The following is a 21,527-nucleotide window of genomic DNA, read 5'->3' on the forward strand; positions in this document are numbered from 1 at the left end:
AGGGATGAGGGGTGCCATGCATACCAGGATAGGGATGAGGGGTGCCATGCATACCAGGATAAGGATGAGGGGTGCCATGCATACCAGGATGGAGGAGTTTCATGCATACCAGGATGGAGGGAAGCCAGGCATACCCGGATGGGGATGGGGACCACATATAAAAGGAAGGGGGGGCATATATACCAGGATGGGGGATATTGTCAGAATTGGGGGACATTACCCTATACCAGTGTCAACAGAAGACCCCCTCCCCCTTAAAAGTGCATCATGAACACAATTTTGGCTTAAATTTTTTTTTTTTTTCCTCCTCTAAAACCTAGGTGCGTCTTATAGTCCAAAAAATACGGTAGCTGCTTTCTTCTTGCCATAATACAAATTCTAACAGTCTATTCAGTAGGACTATCAGCTGTGTATCCACCAGGCTTCTGCACAACACAACTGATGGTCCCAACCCCATTTATAAGTCAAGAAATCCCACTTATTAAACCTGACAGGGCACACCTGTCAAGTGAAGACCATTTCCGGTGACTACCTCTTGAAGCTCATCAAGAGAATGCCAAGAGTGTGCAAAGCAGTCATCAAAGCCAAAGGTGGCTACTTTGAAGAACCTAGAATATAAGACATATTTTCAGTTGTTTCACACTTTTTTGTTAAATATATAATTCCACATGTGTTAATTCATAGTTTTGATGCCTTCAGTGTGAATGTACAATTTTCATAGTCATGAAAATACAGAGAAATCTTTAAATGAGAAGGTGTGTCCAAACTTTTGGTCTGTACTGTATGTATATATATATATATATATATATATATAGTGCAATAGGATGCAATGTTATTATAACCGTATGGGGCAATAGGATTGCATGGGGTTTGGGATAACTTATAAAAAATAGACAGTGTTACAGAAATTGGGGATATATGTGAACATGCAATGTCATGCTCAGACTTCTAACAGACAATATCGCCATGTGTAAATGCATACGTGCCATTTTCAGATACAATAAATTGCTTTGGAGCGCAAATTTTAGGAAACGATCCTCTCTGTTCTTGTACTGATAAGCTAACTTGCAACTTGGAACTGTAGGAAAGCAGCGCGATAGCCGTGTAACCTGTACTATTGGCCATTATCATTCTCGCCCGGCTTTTCCAGAAAAAAAAAAAACTAATTAAGGACTGAATAAAAGTTTTAATAGCTGAATAACTAAAGGGTTATTCTTTATTCTTTGTTATTATTTACTTTGTGGCAAATGCTGCCTGTCCACTGTTAGTTCACATGTATATAACTATCATTGATATCTATGGACAATATACGTAACATGTCTATGCTGGTACGCCATGGTGCAAGTGATAATAGTAAATTACAGCCTAGTACTCAGGAAGCCCCCCACCCAGCCCCCGGTGTCAGCAATACTGGCATTGCAGAAAGGCACAGAAATGTGTGACAATAAGGAATATAAAACATAACACCTACGTTTACATTGCAGTAACATACAGAATATGTGGAAGAGCAGCATTATAAATAGTGCAGTAACAGCTGCTGGGATCACTATGAATGGAAAGTCAGGTCAGTGTAGAACAATGCATTGTGTGGCTGCACAGCAGACAGTACTCACTGGTACTCCATGGCTTCATCCTATCATGTGCATCTCAGATACCAACTGATGGCAGTCCTGGGAGAGATCAGCGCAATGTCCTCATTCAGCTGCAGAGTGAATGGCTCCTCTCAGCACAAACACAAACAGCTTGTCAGCTCCAGAGAGGGAGAAGGAGGAGGTGCAGGGACTGAGGGAGTGTCACCATGATCAGGGCCTACCCTCTGCCTTGTGCCATAGCTTTGCCCTGCTCATCTTTCTTAGAAAGTGCCCCTAGCTGCAGCAGAGCTGAAGTTGGAGTCTACAGTACCTGGAATGGTCACCATACTTCATAGTAAACATAGTAACGTAAGTTGAATAAAGACCTAGGTCCATCAAGTTCAACCTTTCTCACCCAATTGTACTCCCTTCGCTAATAACAAGCTGTGCGGAAAATAGCTGAATGGGTTATCACATAGAAATATTGTTCTAATAATCTAAATGGTGTTCATCAAATGATTTACAGTCATATTTCTAATGCTTCTAGGGGAGAATATAGTGGGTCAGGTGGCACACATGGCAATGCTACCTAAGTCCGTAAAGTGAAGAAAAACACTGTCACCTTTACAAAAAAGTCCCAGAGATTTTCCAGACCCAGACACATACACATTGTAAGGATTCACGCTCTCTGGTAGGCATTAGGCCTTAGCTAGTGTTCACACAGGCAATGCAGTTTTGGTCCAAACACGTTCAGTTTTTATTGCTTTCCACGGGTTGCACAGCACCAAAAACATAAACATAAATCCCTAGCCTTGTCCAGGTGTTAACTAAACAGAACAGACCCTGGCTACTCATGCACGGCTGATACTTGCGGTTCTCTGCACAGAACATTATAACAGCTTTTAAAAAATGGCTGTATGATTTCCTCTATACACATAACATTGTGGGTTATAGTTAAATTTGTGACGAAATGTATAATTGGTGGAGGAAGGTTGAACTTGATGGACCTAGGTCTTTATTCAACCTATGTAACTATGTAAACAGTGCAGACTCTTTTCAGAGAGTGATTCTGGCCTGTCTTCAGATCCAAGACACATCCAGTCAGGTGCCCATGGTCTGTGCATTCACGAGTTAACACATTTGCCTCTGCTACATCCAGCAGACTGACTGACTCCTCAGTCACTCCATTCAGAGAGAGACCACAGCATGTCTCTTTCATAGCTACAGCTGACATCTTGGCTGCTCCTGACGCGCCCCTGGGCCTGTGTCGCGCTGCGTTGCGCACGTGGGAGCTTACCCGGAGCCGGATCTCTTGAGGGTTGTAGTCTTGTGGCGGTGATCCGGTCCGTGCCCAGGGAGTCAGACTAAGTGGCGCTGTATTAGCGGTAGATGTTGGACGACTACGCCACCCGTTGAGTACAGCTAAGGAGCTGCTGCTGCAGGGCAGACCGCTGAGGCCGGTGGTAGGATTGTGCAGCGTGATAGTATAACCCCCAACGGTAGGGGTATGGCCTCAGGGCAGCCGACGTGGATGATGGGGGTAGCAGGAACCACTCAGAGACGGTACGGTGTAGTTCAGGGTCTTTACTGGTGACAACGATAGACCCTCCCGGAGTACTGGCTAGCGATTGGGGCCTGGTCAGTCCTTGAGCAGATGGGATCTCCCCTGGCCAGGCGGAGTTGTGGGCCTCCCAAACTAACGATACTCTTCTGGCTACCTTGCTAGAAGCGGGTATAAGTAGCCCACATCCCTGAGTGTACCGTGTGGTGCTCACCCGTATGGCCGGTGACTCGGGGCCTTCTAGTAGCTTCCGCTCCACGACGGCGGTGCTGGTCCCACGCGTGTGACCGTACCTTCGGGTTTCTGGGCCAGAGGACCTGCAATCCCCTGCCTGTCGGTTTCTGCTGCTGGATAGGAGTTAGTCCCCACAGCCTCGGACTCCGGGTCCGGTGATAACTTCTCAGTCAGGGCGAGCTCTGCAGCTGCCAGCCCCTGACTCCTTGTAGCACTGCTCCCACAGAGCTCCTGATGTTCTTTCCTATATCTGCTTCTCTTCTCTGTCTCTACTTCTTCTCTACTCCTAACCCTGCCTCAGCCCTAGGTTTATATAGGGGAAGTTCTTCCCCTCCCAGGACTGGGCAGGAGGTGTGGCATGCACAGGATCCCTGACCAAGAGACCTCCCACCTGCTCTCAGACATAACATTGCCGTTACTGTGGAAACCAGACCCCTGGGGTGCCACATTCCCCCCTAGTGAAATTTAGTACTCCGGGACTAAACATATTTTTAGAAAAACATAACAAGGTATAAACAATAATAATACAATAAGAAAAACACATAAAGATGGTTACGGCGTGTCCGCAACCGGGTGCAGTCTTTGAAGAAAAGCAAGGTGTCCATTTCACCAAAACAGGGAGACGTAACCAGGTAGGGGTCTGTCCTGCCCCGAGTCCTTAACAGTCTTTAGTCCGTCCTGGGTTACGCTCCAACTATACACAAAGGATTCCCGGTAAATCCACCAAGGACTCCTATAAATAACTAGAAACACATAATTATACACAAGCAACAAGTAAAACAGGTAACCACAAATAAAACAATTTATACACTTCAAATCCTCCAACGTGCGGGTAACTGGCCTCTAGTGGCCCTAGTGGACCTACGGAGCTGACTGTCTAGCCCTGAACTACAGGGTGTAGGAGCTGTCAAGGGTAAACTGGGCAGCTGTCTACCGGCTCTTTGACTCACTAGGGGTACGGCAGGCTCACTATAAGCAGAGGGTTGATCCCCCTGTTCTGCTTGTGTGGAGTCTTCTGCCTCCTGGACCGGCTGCTCTTCCAGCTCTACCTGTTGCTCCGTAGGCACTTGGGATGCTGGTTGGAGGAACGTGAGGACGGGTACCACAACTGCACCATTGACTTGAGTCCAGGACCGAGGGAAGTCTCCGAGCACAGTACTAACCATATCTTCCCTTTCCTCTACGGGTCGATGGTCTTCTTGTTCCTCTTCAGGGTTCCGTAGCTGTTCAGGACACTTCTTCAGGTGATCCCGGGATACAATGGCTATGGTCTCCCCTCCGTCTTTACTGATGGTACAGACTTTTGGGTTCTCGTGGCTTGAGGGCAGTACGGTGTACGGGTCCTTCTCCCACTGGTCGTCCAACTTGTGGAGCCGTCTTTTCCTCTTCAAGACCTGCTCTCCGGGTACCAGGGAAACAGCGGGAGCATACTGGTTGTAAGTTTTCTCTTGTCTTTCCCTAGCCTGACAGAGACTTCGCTCCACGCTCTCCTGTACTTTCCGGTACTGCTGCTGCCTCTCTGTGTCCCAGTCTGCTTCTGGTGAAGTGTCCTCGGGTGTCAGGACTCCCATTTCCAGGTCAACAGGTAACTTACCAGGTCTCGCCCTCATTAGGTAAGCCGGGGTACAGTTGGTGGAACCTACCGGGATGTGGTTGTATAGGTCCACTAGATCGGGCAGCTTCTCAGGCCACAGACTGCGTTCTTCCAGGGGCAACGTTTTCAGGAGATCTATTACCACCTGGTTCATTTTCTCACAAAGTCCATTAGTTTGCGGATGATAGGGTGTCGTCCTTATCTTCCGGCAGCCATACAGATTGCAGAATTCCTGGAAGACCTCCGCTTCAAAGGCAGGTCCCTGGTCCGTCAGCACTTGGTCCGGGTACCCGTGTGGACGGCAGAAGTGCTGCTGGAAGGCTCTAGCTGCTGTTTGAGCCGTTAAGTCCTTAACGGGGACGACAACCAAGAACCGGGAGTAATGATCCACAATGGTTAACGCGTAGACGTAGCCACTTCTGCTTGGGGTCAGTTTTACATGATCCAAGGCTACCAGTTCCAACGGCTGCCGGGTGACGATGGACTGCAGGGGAGTCTTCTGGCTGGCACGGTCCTTCCTTCTTAGGTTGCACGGGCCACAGTCTCTGCACCACCTCTCGATGGTTCCCCTCATGCCTACCCAGTGGAACCGCCCACGCAGCAGGAACTCCAGCTTCTTCCATCCGAAGTGTCCAGCCGCGTCGTGGTATGCTTCCATCACCATGGCTGCGTCTCTCCGTGGCACCACTACTTGCCAGATTAGTTCATGCGTCCGGGAGTTAACCATTCTGCGGCACAACTTCCCCTTGTAAAGGAACAGTCGACTCTTCTCAGCCCACAGTTGCTTGGCTTCCTCCGGAGCGTCTGGGTCAAGGCGAGCCTCTGGCTGAGTCAGCATCTCCTTCACCAGCCGGACGGCAGGGTCACTGTCTTGCGTTTCCTCCCAGTTGTAGTGAGGCAAGGGGTTAAACGTAGCGGCTTGCTTACTCCTTACCCGATGGGAATACTGGATAGTCCCATGACGGTGGAACGCGGGGAGTTCGACTTCTTCCAGTCCCTCTGGATCTTCTCCTACGTCCGGTAGGTTTGGCATCCTGGACAGGGCGTCCGCGTTGGTATTGGAGCGTCCTGCCCGGTATTTGATTGTGAACTCGTAGTTGGACAGACGGGCCATCCATCTCTGCTCTAGGGCACCGAGTCTTGCAGTGTCCAGGTGTGTCAACGGGTTGTTATCCGTGTACACGGTGAACCGGGAAGAAGCGTGGTAGTGCTTAAAGCGTTCGGTGACTGCCCACACCACTGCCAGGAACTCTAGCTTAAATGAGCTATAATTCTCAGGGTTTCTTTCGGTGGGTCGCAGTTTTCGGCTGGCGTAAGCGATTACTCGTTCTTTCCCCTGCTGGATCTGGGACAGCACGGCTCCTAGCCCGATGTTACTTGCGTCGGTGTAGAGGATAAAGGGCTGGCTGTAATCAGGGTACGCCAGGATTTCATCCCCCGTGAGGGCCATCTTCAGCTGGCGGAAGGACTCTTCTTCTAACTTCTCCCATCTGAAGGGTGGCTTCTGGTTCTTGGCCTTCCGGGACTGGCCTATCAGGAGGTCCTGCATAGGAGCTGCCTTTTTGGTGAAACCGGGGATGAATCTGCGGTAATAGCCTACCAACCCGAGGAACTGCCGCACTTCCTTTACACTGGAGGGACTTGGCCATTCCTTAATTGCGGTGATCTTATCAGGGTCGGGAGCCACTCCATCAGCGCTCACCACGTGTCCCAGGTACTGCACCTTTGGTTTCAGGAGGTGACACTTGGAGGGTTTCACCTTTAGGCCGTAGCTTGCCAGAGCTTCGAACACTTCCGCCAGGTGTTTCAGGTGGTCCTCATACGTCTTGGAATATACGATGACATCGTCCAGGTACACAGGACCGTCTCAAAGTTTCTGTGGCCCAGACAACACTCCATTAATCGTTGGAAGGTTCCTGGTGCATTGCAGAGTCCGAACGGCATGCAGGTAAACTCGCTAAGTCCCATCGGGGTGGTGAATGCGGTCTTCTCCCGGTCCGCCTCTGCTACAGGAACCTGCCAGTACCCACTAGTGAGATCCAAGGTAGAGAAGAAGTTAGCAGATCTTAAAGCAGCCAAAGACTCCTCTATCCTTGGTAAGGGGTACGCATCCTTGTGTGTGATACGGTTGATTTTCCGGTAATCTACACACATCCTCATGGTGTTGTCTTTCTTTTTGACTAAGACTAGTGGAGCTGCCCAGGGGCTACAGCTATCCCTGATCACCCCAGCCTCCTTCATGTCTCTAAGCATCCCCTTGGCGTGTTGGTAGTGGGCAGGGGGTACGGGTCGATACCTCTCTTTTATGGGAGGATGGTCTCCCGTGGGGATGTGGTGTTCTACCCCCTTGACTCGCCCGAAGTCTAACGGGTGTTTACTAAACACTCTCTCGTACTCTTGCACCACCCGATAGACTCCCTGTTTCTGGTGTGAGGGAGTGGAGTCAGTACCCAAATGTAGTTGCTGACACCAGTCCTCCATTGTTTTCTGAGAGCCGTTACCTTCCTCCGGGGAAGATGGAGGCAAGGGTTCTACGGACTGTATGGAATCTTGATTGATGGTATACAATTTGGCTAGCGTGGCATACCGGGGCAGGTACACTTCCCTCTTCCCGATATTTATTATGCGAACGGGCACCCTCCCATGGCGTACATTGACCACCCCCCGTGCTGTCAAAATGGTGGGCCTACTGTCTGAGTAAACTGGTTCTACCATTGCCTGGTAATCTCTACCTCTCAGACCAATAGCTGCCCGGCACCAAATCATCATTTCACTTTTCGGGGGCATGGCAATAGGGAAAGGGTCACACATTCGCACGCTACCAATCTCACCACCGGAGAGTTCTAGCTGTTGCCGTCGCATCAGTGCCCGGATCTCTTTCTGGAGCACTCGCTGCTGGCCGGAGCTGGCATTCTTGGCAACCTGCTGTAAAAGGAAAATCACCTCTGCAAGACAATTTTCAATTACATTAGTTCCTAGAGTTATCTTTGGGTGACTCTCGTGTTTGTCAATGTCTACAATGATCAGTCCCTGTGCTGCCAGTTCGACTCTACCGATTTTAATGGTCACCTCTTGAAATCCAATCTGTGGCACGGGCTGACCATTGCTGGCGATGATACTCAAGTCGTCGTCAGGGTAGCGGGTGATATCCGAGTCATTCCAGTACTGCTTGAAGAGCACGTACGGGATGGTGGTGACCTGTGACCCGGTGTCCAGTAGGGCACTCATAGGAATGCCATCCAGTACCACGGGTAAGACTGGACGTCCTCCCACATATTTGTCGCGCCAGTTCGATGGGCCTGGTGATCTTTTTCCTGGGGGTTGGCCCTCTACCCCAGGTTGTGCCAGTTTAAAGGACAGTACCTTGCCATATGTCCGGGTTGATTGCAGCGGCGGCAGATGGGTCGTCCGTCCTCGTTGTATCGGTCGCTGGGTCTTCCTCTGGCCGGTGGGGTCCTCCTTGGTCGACGCCACGGGATGTCCTCCGGTCCGGATGCCAGCTGGATCTTCCCTGGAGTGGAAACCTGTAAAGACTGCACAGTTCGGGTTAGCGCAGCAACGCTTTTAGCTAGCTCTTGGACCTGATGGTGTAGGTCTGGAGCCGGGTCATTGTTCAAAGCCTGCGCATCAGCTCCCACAGGCCCTGCCGACAAAGGCGCCGCCTCCTGGTGGTAAGTGGTAGTGGGGCGTCTGGGGGTCACAACGCCACCTGGTGCCGGTTCTCGAAGCACCCGGATGGCTCTGTCCTTGAACTGTGCAAATCCCAGATGAGGATCCTGTAAGGCCATTGCCCGCAACTGGGTTCGGTGGGCATTGCAATATAAACCCTCTATAAATTGTTCAGTCAACAGCCTGTCCTCGTCTCCCACGCCGTCAGGGTCGGTCTGCTTAATGGCTCTCAGGGCCTCTTGTAGGTTCAGGGCATAGTCCCTTATACTCTCATGTGCCCGCTGTTTGCACCCGTAGAATCTAAGCTTGATCTCGGCTGAGGTGCGGGTATCAAAGGTGTCCCTCAGCCGGGTTAGTATCCCTGCGACAGTCCTCCCCCCAGGTGGCCAGGACTTTACCTCCCTTTGGGCTGCTCCGGTTAATTGGGCCACCAGGATGCTCACTTTTTGCTCCTCTGTGAGGGGGTACACCTGGAAGAGGCTATCCAGCTTTTCTCTAAAGTCATGCAGGGTATGTGACTCCCCTGAGTACTGGGGTAGCCAGGCTGCCCCCGGGATATAGGGCATGGTGAAAGGCATGACCGCAACAGCGGTGGCGCTGGCGGGGGTTGAAGCGGTGAAGATCTCCTCCGTATCCAACATCCTTCTCCCCCCTAGTGGACCGTGGCCTACCTTGCGATGATCCTCTTCCGTAGGCCGCGGCTCCGCAGTGGATCGTCAGGGTTGAGGACCTTCCGTCGCGCTCCTGTGACGTCGGCGTCTGCTGGGCTCCTTACAGGACCTTACGCAACGTCCGGACGTGAGGCGGGGCTTCAGTTCTCGCGCGCTTTCGGAGTCCACGCCCCTCTTCTTCCCGCGCGGCGTCCTCAAGATGGCGTCCAATGGCGGGAAAACTCCACGTATGGCGGGAAGAAGGCCGAAGATGGCGCCGGATGGCGGGAAAACTCCACCAATGGCGGGAAGGAAGCGGAAGATGGCGCCGGATGGCGGGAATCTTCACCACAGGTAAGTTTGAACAGTCTTTTTCAGGCACGCAGTACCCGGTGGTTGCGGGCACGAAATCCTGCCGACTACGCCAAAAGTTGACGCGCCCCTGGGCCTGTGTCGCGCTGCGTTGCGCACGCGGGAGCTTACCCGGAGCCGGATCTCTTGAGGGTTGTAGTCTCGTGGCGGTGATCCGGTCCGTGCCCAGGGAGTCAGACTAAGTGGCGCTGTATTAGCGGTAGATGTTGGACGACTACGCAACCCGTTGAGTACAGCTAAGGAGCTGCTGCTGCAGGGCAGACCGCTGAGGCCGGTGGTAGGATTGTGCAGCGTGATAGTATAACCCCCAACGGGAGGGGTATGGCCTCAGGGCAGCCGACGTGGATGATGGGGGTAGCAGGAACCACTCAGAGACGGTACGGTGTAGTTCAGGGTCTTTACTGGTGACAACGATAGACCCTCCCGGAGTACTGGCTAGCGATTGGGGCCTGGTCAGTCCTTGAGCAGATGGGATCTCCCCTGGCCAGGCGGAATTGTGGGCCTCCCAAACTAACGATACTCTTCTGGCTACCTTGCTAGAAGCGGGTATAAGTAGCCCACGTCCCTGAGTGTACCGTGTGGTGCTCACCCGTATGGCCGGTGACTCGGGGCCTTCTAGTAGCTTCCGCTCCACGACGGCGGTGCTGGTCCCACGCGTGTGACCGTGCCTTCGGGTTTCTGGGCCAGAGGACCTGCAATCCCCTGCCGGTCGGTTTCTGCTGCTGGATAGGAGTTAGTCCCCACAGCCTCGGACTCCGGGGCTGGTGATAACTTCTCAGTCAGGGCGAGCTCTGCAGCTGCCAGCCCCTGACTCCTTGTAGCACTGCTCCCACAGAGCTCCTGATGTTCTTTCCTATATCTGCTTCTCTTCTCTGTCTCTACTTCTTCTCTACTCCTAACCCTGCCTCAGCCCTAGGTTTATATAGGGGAAGTTCTTCCCCTCCCAGGACTGGGCAGGAGGTGTGGCATGCACAGGACCCCTGACCAAGAGACCTCCCACCTGCTCTCAGACATAACATTGCCGTTACTGTGGAAACCAGACCCCTGGGGTGCCACACTCCCACAATAAATCTACTTCTTCTTAAAGAAACCATGCAGGTGCTTCTAATCAAACTCTGCAGAGCTAGGATTTGATCCTGTCCTTCCCAGCTATGCTACAACATATATACATACAGCAGCGGAGAATCCTCACATCGCGCACGATGTGAGTGACTGCAGAATTGTAGCTTAAGGCCAGACAACCCCTTTAAGAACTTTTTTAGTGTAAATAAGAACAAAGAGTCTTGGAAGTGATGATATGGTCCCTTCAGAGCCCTGACAGCAACATCATCAAGTCTGTCTGGGATTACATGAAGAGACAGAAGGATTTGCATAACCCTACATCTACAGAAGATCTGTGGTTAGTTCTACAAGATGTTTTGAACATCATTTAAGAACTATGTGCCAGTCATGTACCTAAAAAAAGCTGATACTTTGATATTGATTTGAAGACAAACAGAGGTGAGACCAAATATTAGTTTAATTTAAAATATAGTTTTGTTCATTTACTTTGCATTTTGTTAATTGATAAAAAAATAACCATAAACATTTCTAATTTTCACACCTGCCTAAAACTTTTCCACAGCACTATACACACATACATACATACCTCCATGACAGATCATGATTACGGGTCAGTCAGTTTATTGCATTTTCTACGCTTCCTCTGACGGATACGGTACATCAAGTTTTCCTCTGTCTCTTGAGGCAGTATTTGTAAGGCATTGGGGCACATTTATCAATAATGTTGTCAGAACAGTATACAGGAGCTTTTCCATGCATTATTGCCAACAGTCAAGAATTTCCCAGGATTCTTTGAGGACAATGGACAGTAAAAAAAATACCTATATTAGCTATGGTGCAGTTGGTAAGCTGCTGCCAGAAACCTCTGCTACTGCTCTTCTGCAGTGGGAACAAAGAACTTAGCATCCTAAGACATCTGCCCTCTTTTCAAGACATATGCCATCAAGGCAGGACTGGGATCTGGGATACCACCATACACATTTAACCAGCCTGACTGAAATTGGTGGGTTCAGCCGAGTTGACTCTAATGTGTATTGGCACCATGAAGACAATTCACATATTTAAAGGGGTGTTTCAATCTTGGAATATTAATACACATTAATAATAAAAAAACATTTATAGGGTGTATGTTACAAAAACTCAAATTAAACCAGTTATACATTCATCTAAGGGACTTAGCCCCTATAGAAATCATGTCTGTAGTATAGATTTCGCTACATTAGTTTTGATCTAAAAACCGTTTCATTGCATCTGTAAATGCCTTGGCCGAGGGCTCTGTCCTGTCTGCAGATGTCCTGACACTGTTTGAGCGCTCGGCCCCTGCAGTAGCAGTGCAGACGTGCCGGGGATTCAATGCAGCCAGCACTCGCTCTGGGCAAGTAAGCGTTCTCAATCTAAGGGAAGGTGAGTAGCACTGAGCGCTTAGCCATGCCAAGGGTGCACCAAGGAGCCCTCATTTACATATGTAATAAAATGGTTTTTATATAATACTAAAGGAGCTAAATCTATATTACAGATATGATCATTATAGGGGCTAAGTCCCCAATATAAATGTATAGGTGGTTTCATTTGAATTTTGGGGGTGGCAGACTCGCTTTAAATGTCTGAAGGGGGAATACCCTTTTAAAATTGATACACAACATTTTTCTTATGAATTCTATGTATTTTTCATACATATGCACAATTTGTGTTTAGTTAATTCACTTTAGTAGGGGTTAAGTATCTAATCTTCACAGTAGCATGAGACTATCTGAGATGCCAGAGACCGCAGGACCTGACTGAAGCTTGTTCACCATCTCATCTGAAAATGTGCCCACGCAATACAATAAGCCGAACGTGTGCAACCTGTCAGTTTCCTTTCTCAGTAGCTGTGTTGTACTTATCAGCTCCGCGCATTCAGATCCCAAAGCTGTATCAGCAAAGCACACTCCACTGAAGCCTATTGCATAAACTATCCCTTTATTCCGGGCCTCGGAGATAGTGGTGTTATGCACAACAATTGATGAATTCTGGAAAATGTTCTATCATTTAGACCTTTTCCAGCAAAATGAATTCTTACTGTCAGCAGGATTGTGTTCAGTAAACCACATACACTGTCAGGTGGGCGCCGTTACATTGATTAAAATGATACCTTTCTTGATGAAATCCGTGCTGTGGTTGTTTTTTAATTTTTATTTTCAGTTTTGATCTAATGATATTCTCGTGCTCCGGGGCAGCTTTATCTGGTGCTCTGCTTATGTATTCCACTGTATGGCTTCTGACAGGTCACTGTGCCTTCAGTGACCTTCCTCCTAATTTACATACTGCCTGTGTAATTCTGTGCTTGAAATGTAGAAATTTACATGCAGCAAAATGGCCCCGCTGCCCGCGCATGCACAGCAGCATCTATCGCTTGCCAATAGATGCTACGGCGCAAGCGCCGCTAGCGGTGCCATTTTGTTGGAGGAAAAAAAAATTGCCAGCCGCAGTATGGCGCTGCGAGCCGCGCTTGCGCAGTAGCATCTATCGGCGAACGAGAGATGCTACTGCGCATGTGTGGGCGGTGGAGCCATTTTGATGCATGTAAATTTCTACATTGCAAACACAGAATTACACGTGCAGTATGTAAATTAGGAGGAAGGTCACTGAAGGCACAGTGACCTGTCAGAAGCCATACAGTGGAATACATAAGCAGAACACCAGATAGAGCGCCCCCCACAGGCCGCCCCGGAGCACGAGTATATCATTATCTCCAAACTGAAAGTAAAGATTACACAAGAACCACAGCACGGATTTCATCAACCCAGGTATCATTTTATTCAGTGTAATGGCGCCCACCTGACAGTGTATGTGGTTTACTGAACACAATCCTGCTGACAGGTGCGCTTTAAACAGTGTCTTATGATGTCAACACATAAGTTTCCACAGGAGAAAAATATAAAATGTATTCTTTTTACTTCTTCAACATTATTAGGAATCTCCTATTGACATTGTGGTAGTGATATGAAGTTTATTTATTTTACTCACTTATATAGCGCCATTAATTCCACACAGTGGCAAACCGCCAATGGCGGCAGGCCACGCGGCAGCTATGGGGCCCGAGAGCTGGGGGGACTTGGTGTCAGCACCCGCAATAGGTCCCCTCCTCCGCCCATTAGCGCCCACACCCTCACCGGGCCCCACTCTGGCCATCAGCGCGAGCAATAATGGAGGAGGGAGCGTCAGCTGATGCTTCCATCCCCCAGCCTCGGCTTCTGATGTGTCAGAGCAGTGGGTGCGATGTCGTCATTACAGAACACCCGCTGCTCTGACACCCCACGTTCAGGAGACTGGAGCATCGGGTGGAACGAGGAGGGATGAGTATTGTATTTTTATTTTTTTTTAAATCAGTGACAGGTGGCATAATAGAGTATAGAGGACCATAGGGGGTGCATTATATTGTATGGAGGACCATAGGGGGTGCATTATATTGTATGGAGGACCATAGGGGGTGCATTATATTGTATAGAGGACCATGAGGGGTGCATTATATTGTATGGAGGACCATGATGGTGCATTATATTGTATGGAGGACCATGCGGGTGCATTATATTGTATGGAGGACCATGGGGGGTGAATTATATTGCATGGAAGACCATGGGGGCTGCATTATATTGTATGCAGGACCATGGGGGTGCATTATATTGTATGGAGGACCATGGGGGTGCATTATATTGTATGGAGGATCATGGGGGTACATTATATTGTATGGAGGACCATGAGTGGTACAATATATTGCTTGGAGGACCATGAGTGGTGCATTATATTGTGTGGAGGACCATGGGGAGAGCATTATATTCTATGGAGGACCATGGGGAGTGCATTATATTGTATGGAAGACCATGGGGAGTGCATTATATTGTATGGAGGACCATGGGGAGTGCATTATATTGTATGGAGGACCATGGGGAGTGCATTATATTGTATGGAGGACCATGGGGAGCACATTATATTGTATGGAGGACCATGAGGGGTGCATTATATTGTGTGGAGGACCATGGGGAGAGCATTATATTCTATGGAGGACCATGGGGAGCGCATTATATTGTATGGAGGACCATGGAGGGTGCATTATATTGTATGGCGGACCATGGGGAGTGCATTATATTGTATGGAGGACCATGGGAGGTGCATTATATTGTATGGAGGACCATGGAGGGTGCATTATACTATATGGAGGATTATATGGGGCGCATTATACTATTTGGAGGACTATATGGGGCCCAATATACTATACGGAAGGCTATGTGGGGTCATTATAATGTTTTAAGGGCTATGCCGGAGGGCATTATACTATATGCAAGCAATTATACAGTGTGAAAGTTTGTGCGTGGTCCATCATACTGTGTGGGGGCCATAATACTGGTTGGAGGGCTAGTGCGGGCCATTATACAGTGTGGAGAGGTGTGGGGCCATTATATTGTATATAGGCCCATTATACTGTATGGAGGGCTATGTGAGGATCACAGTTGGGGGATCATGTTGTGTTGGGGTCACCATACTATGCCTTGGGAGTTGAGGTGGGGCACAGTAGGGTCATTATACTGTGCGTGTGAAGGTTAATGTGGAGACATTCACCATAGGGGTATATCATACTGTATCTGAGGGACACTTTTGTTGGCATCATACTTTATGGGTGCAATGAAAGAGGAATCTAGGACTTCAGCAGGAGGAAAATGACTATGTAAAGGCTGGAAAGTTGTGAGATATGGTCTTCTGTGACCCCGACAATTATTATTTTTTTTTTTTGGGGGGGGGCAATTAGAACTTCTGCTATGGGGCCCCATGATTTCTATGTATGCCTCTGATTCCACAGCACTTCACAGACATTATCAGTACTGTCCCCATTGAGGCTCACAATCTAGAATCCCTATCAGTATGTTTTTGGAGAGTGGGAGGAACCCGGAGGAAACCCGTGCAAACACGGGGAGAACATACAGTTAGTTGTTACGTTTCTAGCCATATAAAAAGCAGGGCTACCCCCAAGACATTCATGGTTCCATACCTTACCCGTTATCTAAAGTACATGATTACTGAAAGGATTATTTCTATGATTCTTCAGGATAGGGCCTAATTTACTGATTTCTGCGGGTCCAACCGCTGGGACCCAAAACTATCCCAAGAACAAGACTCCAGACCTGGGGAACCATGCTATGCAAATCCCTGTATTGAATGGAGTGGAGATGCGCATGCTCAACCTCCTGTCCAATCATTGTCTATGAATCTGCCAAAAATAGATGAATACAGCGCCCAGCGGTCAGAGCCCCAGTGATCAGCTAGTTATCCCCTATCCTACAGATACTGTAGATAATAACTTACAAATATTTGAATAACCCTTTGAGGTATCCTTAGATAGGACTATTCCTATTCATAAACCAGTACTGATAGACTATATGCAAATTCAGCACAACTTGTGGCCTGTGCACATGGGCCTACAAAACTGTATGGAGAATAATCATTAATACTATAGTTTTACCCCTTACAGCCCGCATGTTGCAGACAGCACATCCTTTGTTTACATGGGGAGATGTGCTGCTGATAAAGGTAACTTAACACTTCAGTGCTTGGGTCTGTTGAGTGCTTCATTTTCTCCAGAGCCTCTCATCTAGCCAAGTCAGTTCTGACACTTTGCACTGACGAGGGGCAATACCCCGAAACACAGTGTCTGCAAATTGAGATTCTGATTTGGCTTTTATCCTACATCATATTGCAAGGCTCATTAAAGGGTGGATAGTGACTTGTAGGATTGCTGCTTCCAACAGGTGGAACTATAGAGTTCAAGTCTTCTTCCTCTCTAAAGAGGCAATTTGCATATTCATTTTCTTTATATTAATTGTATATTTTTTTTCTAAGAATATAGCTGGAGCCAGTTCTGTGCTTAGGTTTCTGTGTAACGTCCTGGTCACCTTGCCAGGAGTTGCTTTTACCTGGTAAATTTAGGCACAAATAATAATCATTCCTCTGTGACTTTTACCTGTGTGACATAAGATTTCAATATCACATTACTACATCGGAAGTATGGATAGTGTGCAAGGTTTCTTTGCCATCTGCAAATTGTCGCTACTAGTGTTGCGCGAGCGTGCTCGGTTAACCATTTCACTGAGCACGCTCGGGTGCTGCCCGAGTATTTTCAGCATCTATGCTCGAGCCGCCGCGGCTGCATGTGTCGCGGCTGTTAGACAGCTGTGACACATGCAGGGATTGCCTGTTTGTTAGAGAATCCCAGCATGTGTCACAGCTGTCTAACAGCCGCAGTGGCTCGAGCATAGATGCCGAGCATGCCGAAAATACTCGGGCAGCACCCGAGCGTGCTTGGTGAAAGAGTTAACTGAGCACGCTCACGCAACACTAGTTGCCACCCAAGAGTTGGAAGAAATCCAACTCTGCTGGATTCACAATCATTCATTGAGTTTGGCAGTGGAACGTTAGTGATCTTATTGTTGTGCAGCCACAAGTAATTGTACATAGCAGCTTATAACCGATGACCGACAGTATTATAGATGGAGGCTGTCGCAATTTTAAAGAATTGAGAGAACAGAATAGCACGGTAATATCATATTTGGCTTCAGTGGTCAATCTCGCCCACCATTTATCTATCATTAGAGATCTGGACAAAAGAAAATAGAGCGGACTGCTCCTGATGACAGCGCCTCCTGGAGCATGGTGCCTTGTCACAAATCGCCAATATAGAGATCTACCTATCACTCACTACCTGTGTTCTGAATTCACATCTTAGTTTCTTTGGATATCTGCACTTATTGCATAGGTCTCATTTTTTTCAGATCATTGTGACGCGCCCCTGGGCCTGCTGTGTCGCGTAGCATCTCGCGCACGGGGCTTACCCGGAACCGGATCAGATGAGGGTTGTAGTCTCCGAGTGGCGGGGACCCGGTCCGTGCCCAGGGAGTCAAACTCAGTGTGTGGCAGTCTTGATAGATGTTATTTGAGTGTCGACTACGCCACCCGTTGATTTGCAGCTATGGAGCTGCCGCTGCAGGGCAGACCGCTGAGGCCGGTGTAGAATTGTGCAGCGTGATAGTATAACCCCCAACGGGAGGGGTATGGCCTCAGGGCAGCCGACGTGGAAGATGGGGGTAGCAGGAACCACTCAGAGACGGTGCGGTGTAATTCAGGGTCTTTACTGGTAACAACGACAGACCCTCCCGGAGTACTTGCTAGCGAACGGGGCCTGGTCAGTCCTTGAGCAGATGGGATCTCCCCTGGCCAGGCGGAGTTGTAGGCCTCCCAAACTGACTGTACTCTTCTGGCTACCTTGCTAGAAGCGGATATAAGTAGCCCACGTCCCTGAGTGTACCGTGTGGTGCTCACCCGTATGGCCGGTGACTCGGGGCCTTCTAATGGCTTCCGCTCCACGATGGCGGTGCTGGTCCCACGCGTGTGACCGTGCCTTCGGGTTTCTGGGCCTGAGGACCTGAAATCCCCTGCCGGTCGGCTTCTGCTGCTGGGTAAGAGTTAGTCCCCACAGCCTCGGACGCCGGGTCCGGTAAGAAAGCTTCTCAGTCAGGGCGAGCTCTGCAGCTGCCAGCCCCTGACTCGTAGTAGTATTGCTCCCACTGAGCTTCTGCTGTTTCTTCCTATGACTGTTTCTTTTCTCTGCTTCTTCTCTACTCCTAACCCTGCTTCAGCCCCGGGTTTTTATAGGGGAAGTTCTTCCCCTCCCAAGACTGGGCAGGAGGTGTGGCATGCACAGGATCCCTGACCAAAGGACCTCCCACCTGCTCTCAGACATAACATTACATTACTTGTGGAAACCAGACCCCTGGGGTGCCACATTCCCCCCTAGTAAAATTTAGTACTCCGGGACTAAACACATTTTTGTAAACATAACAGAGTACAACCAAAACATTATAATAAAGAGACACATAACAATGGTCACGGCGTGTCCGCAACCGGGTGCAGTCTTTGAGGGAAAGCAAGGTGTCCATTTCACCAAAACAGGGAGACGTAACCAGGTAGGGGTCTGTCCTACCCCGAGTCCTTAACAGTCTCTAGTCCATCCTGGGTTACGCTCCAACTATGTACAAGGGATTCCCGGTAAATCCACCAAGGACTCCTACAAATAACTAGAAACACAAAATTATACACAAGCAACAATACACAGGTAAACATAAATAACACAATTTATACACTTCAAATCCTCCAACGTGCGGGTAACTGGCCTCTAGTGGCCCTAGTGGACCTACGGAGCTGACTGTCTAGCCCTGAACTACAGGGTGTAGGAGCTGTCAAGGGTAAACTGGGCAGCTGTCTACCGGCTCTTTGGCTCACTAGGGATATGGCAGGCTCACTGCAAGCAGAGGGTTGATCCTCCTGGTCTGCTGGTGTGGGGTCTTCTGCCTCCTGGACCGGCTGTTCTTCCAGCTCTACCTGTTGCTCCGTAGGTGCTTGGGATGCTGGTTGGAGGAAGGTGAGTACGGGTACCACAACTGCACCATTGACTTGAGTCCAAGACCGAGGGAAGTTCCCGAGCACAGTACTAACCATATCTTCCCTTTCCTCTACGGGTCGATGGTCTTCTTGTTCCTCTTCAGGGTTCCTCAGTTGTTCGGGACACTTTTTCAGGTGGTCCCGGGATACAATGGCTGTGGTTTCCCCTCCGTCTTTACTGATGGTACAAACCTTCGGGTTCTCGTGGCTTGAGGGCAGTACGGTGTACGGGTCCTTCTCCCACTGGTCGTCCAACTTGTGGAGCCGTCTCTTCCTCTTCAAGACCTGCTCTCCGGGTACCAGGGGAACAGCGGGAGCATACTGGTTGTAAGTTTTCTCTTGTCTTTCCCTAGCCTGACAGAGACTTCGCTCCACGCTCTCCTGTACTCTCCGATACTGCTGCTGCCTCTCTGTGTCCCAGTCTGCTTCTGGTGAAGTGTCCTCGGGTGTCAGGACTCCCATTTCCAGGTCAACAGGTAACTTACCAGGTCTTGCCCTCATTAGGTAAGCCGGGGTACAGTTGGTGGAACCTACCGGGATGTGGTTGTATAGGTCCACCAGATCGGGCAGCTTCTCAGGCCACAGACTGCGTTCTTCCAGGGGCAACGTTTTCAGAAGATCCATTACCACCTGGTTCATTTTCTCACAAAGTCCATTAGTTTGCGGATGATAGGGTGTCGTCCTTATCTTCCGGCAGCCATATAGAGTGCAGAATTCTTGGAAGACCTCCGCTTCAAAGGCAGGTCCCTGGTCTGTCAACACTTGGTCCGGGTACCCGTGTGGACGGCAGAAATGCTGCTGGAAGGCTCTCGCTGCTGTTCGAGCTGTTAAGTCCTTGACGGGGACGACAACCAAGAACCGGGAGTAGTGATCCACGATGGTTAGTGCGTAGACGTAGCCACTTCTGCTTGGGGTCAGTTTTACATGATCCAAGGCTACCAGTTCCAACGGCTGCCGGGTGACGATGGACTGCAGGGGAGTCTTCTGGCTGGCACGGTCTTTCCTTCTTAGGTTGCACGGGCCACAGTCTCTGCACCACTTCTCAATGGTTCCCCTCATGCCTACCCAGTGGAATCGCTCGCGCAGCAGGAACTCCAGCTTCTTCCACCCGAAGTGTCCAGCTCCGTCGTGGTATGCCTCCATCACCATGGCTGCGTCTCTTCGTGGCACCACTACTTGCCAGAGTAGTTCATGCGTCCGGGAGTTAACCATTCTGCGGCACAACTTCCCCTTGTAAAGGAACAGTCGACTCCTCTCTGCCCATAGTTGTTTGGCTTCCTCCGGAGCGTCTGGTTCAAGGCAAGCCTCCGGGCGAGTCAGCATCTCCTTCACCAGTCGGACGGCAGGGTCGCTGTCTTGCGTTTCCGCCCAGTTGTAGTGAGGTAAGGGGTTCAACGTAGCAGCCTGCTTACTCCTTACCCGGTGGGAATACTGGGTAGTCCCATGACGGTGGAACGCAGGGAGTTCAACTTCTTCCAGTCCCTCCGGATCTTCTCCTTCGTCCGGCAGGTTGGGCATCCTGGACAGGGCGTCCGCGTTGGTATTGGAGCGTCCGGCCCGGTATTTGATTGTGAACTCGTAGTTGGACAGACGGGCCATCCACCTCTGCTCCAGGGCACCGAGTCTTGCCGTGTCCAGGTGTGTCAACGGGTTGTTATCCGTGTACACGGTGAACCGGGAAGAAGCGAGGTAATGCTTAAAGCGCTCGGTGACTGCCCATACTACGCCAGGAACTCTAGCTTAAATGAGCTGTAATTCTCGGGGTTCCTTTCGGTGGGTCGCAGCTTTCGACTGGCGTAGGCGATTACTCGTTCCTTCCCCTGCTGGATCTGGGACAGTACGGCTCCTAGCCCGATGTTACTGGCGTCGGTGTAGAGGATAAAGGGCTGGCTATAATCCGGGTACGCCAGGATTTCGTCCCCCGTGAGGGCCATCTTCAGCTGGCGGAAGGACTCTTCTTCCAGCTCCTCCCATTTGAAGGGCGGCTTCTGGTTCTTGGCCTTCCGGGACTGGCCTATCAGGAGGTCCTGCATAGGTGCTGCCTTTTTGGTGAAACCGGGAATAAACCTTCGGTAGTAGCCTACCAACCCGAGGAACTGCCGCACTTCTTTTACGCTGGAGGGGCTTGGCCATTCCTTAATTGCGGTGATCTTATCAGGGTCGGGAGCCACTCCGTCAGCGCTCACCACGTGTCCCAGGTACTGCACCTTTGGTTTCAGGAGGTGACACTTGGAGGGTTTCACCTTTAGGCCGTAACTCGCCAGAGCTTCGAACACTTCCGCCAGGTGTTTCAGGTGGTCCTCATACGTCTTGGAATATACGATGACATCGTCCAGGTACAACAGGAC

At 49.8% G+C, this 21,527-nt stretch overlaps 1 protein-coding gene across 3 annotated transcripts in view; it reads right to left on the reverse strand.

The window, feature by feature from the left end:
- Nucleotides 1-21,527, reverse strand: part of TRIM2 (tripartite motif containing 2) — a 191,101-nt gene that overhangs the window by 111,099 nt on the left and 58,475 nt on the right. Inside the window, exon 1 of one of the 3 annotated variants that reach the window (XM_073645273.1) lies at nt 1,614-1,764. The exons of the other annotated variants lie outside the window; for them this stretch is intronic. The gene's annotated coding sequence lies outside the window, so the exon portion shown is untranslated. Of the gene's footprint in view, nt 1-1,613; nt 1,765-21,527 lie in introns of those variants that run through there. 3 annotated transcript variants of the gene reach the window in all.

Source organism: Phyllobates terribilis, unplaced genomic scaffold (assembly GCF_046119375.1).
Source record: "Phyllobates terribilis strain yellow unplaced genomic scaffold, ASM4611937v1 Scaffold_1__5_contigs__length_1240528914, whole genome shotgun sequence".
NCBI lineage: Eukaryota > Metazoa > Chordata > Amphibia > Anura > Dendrobatidae > Phyllobates > Phyllobates terribilis.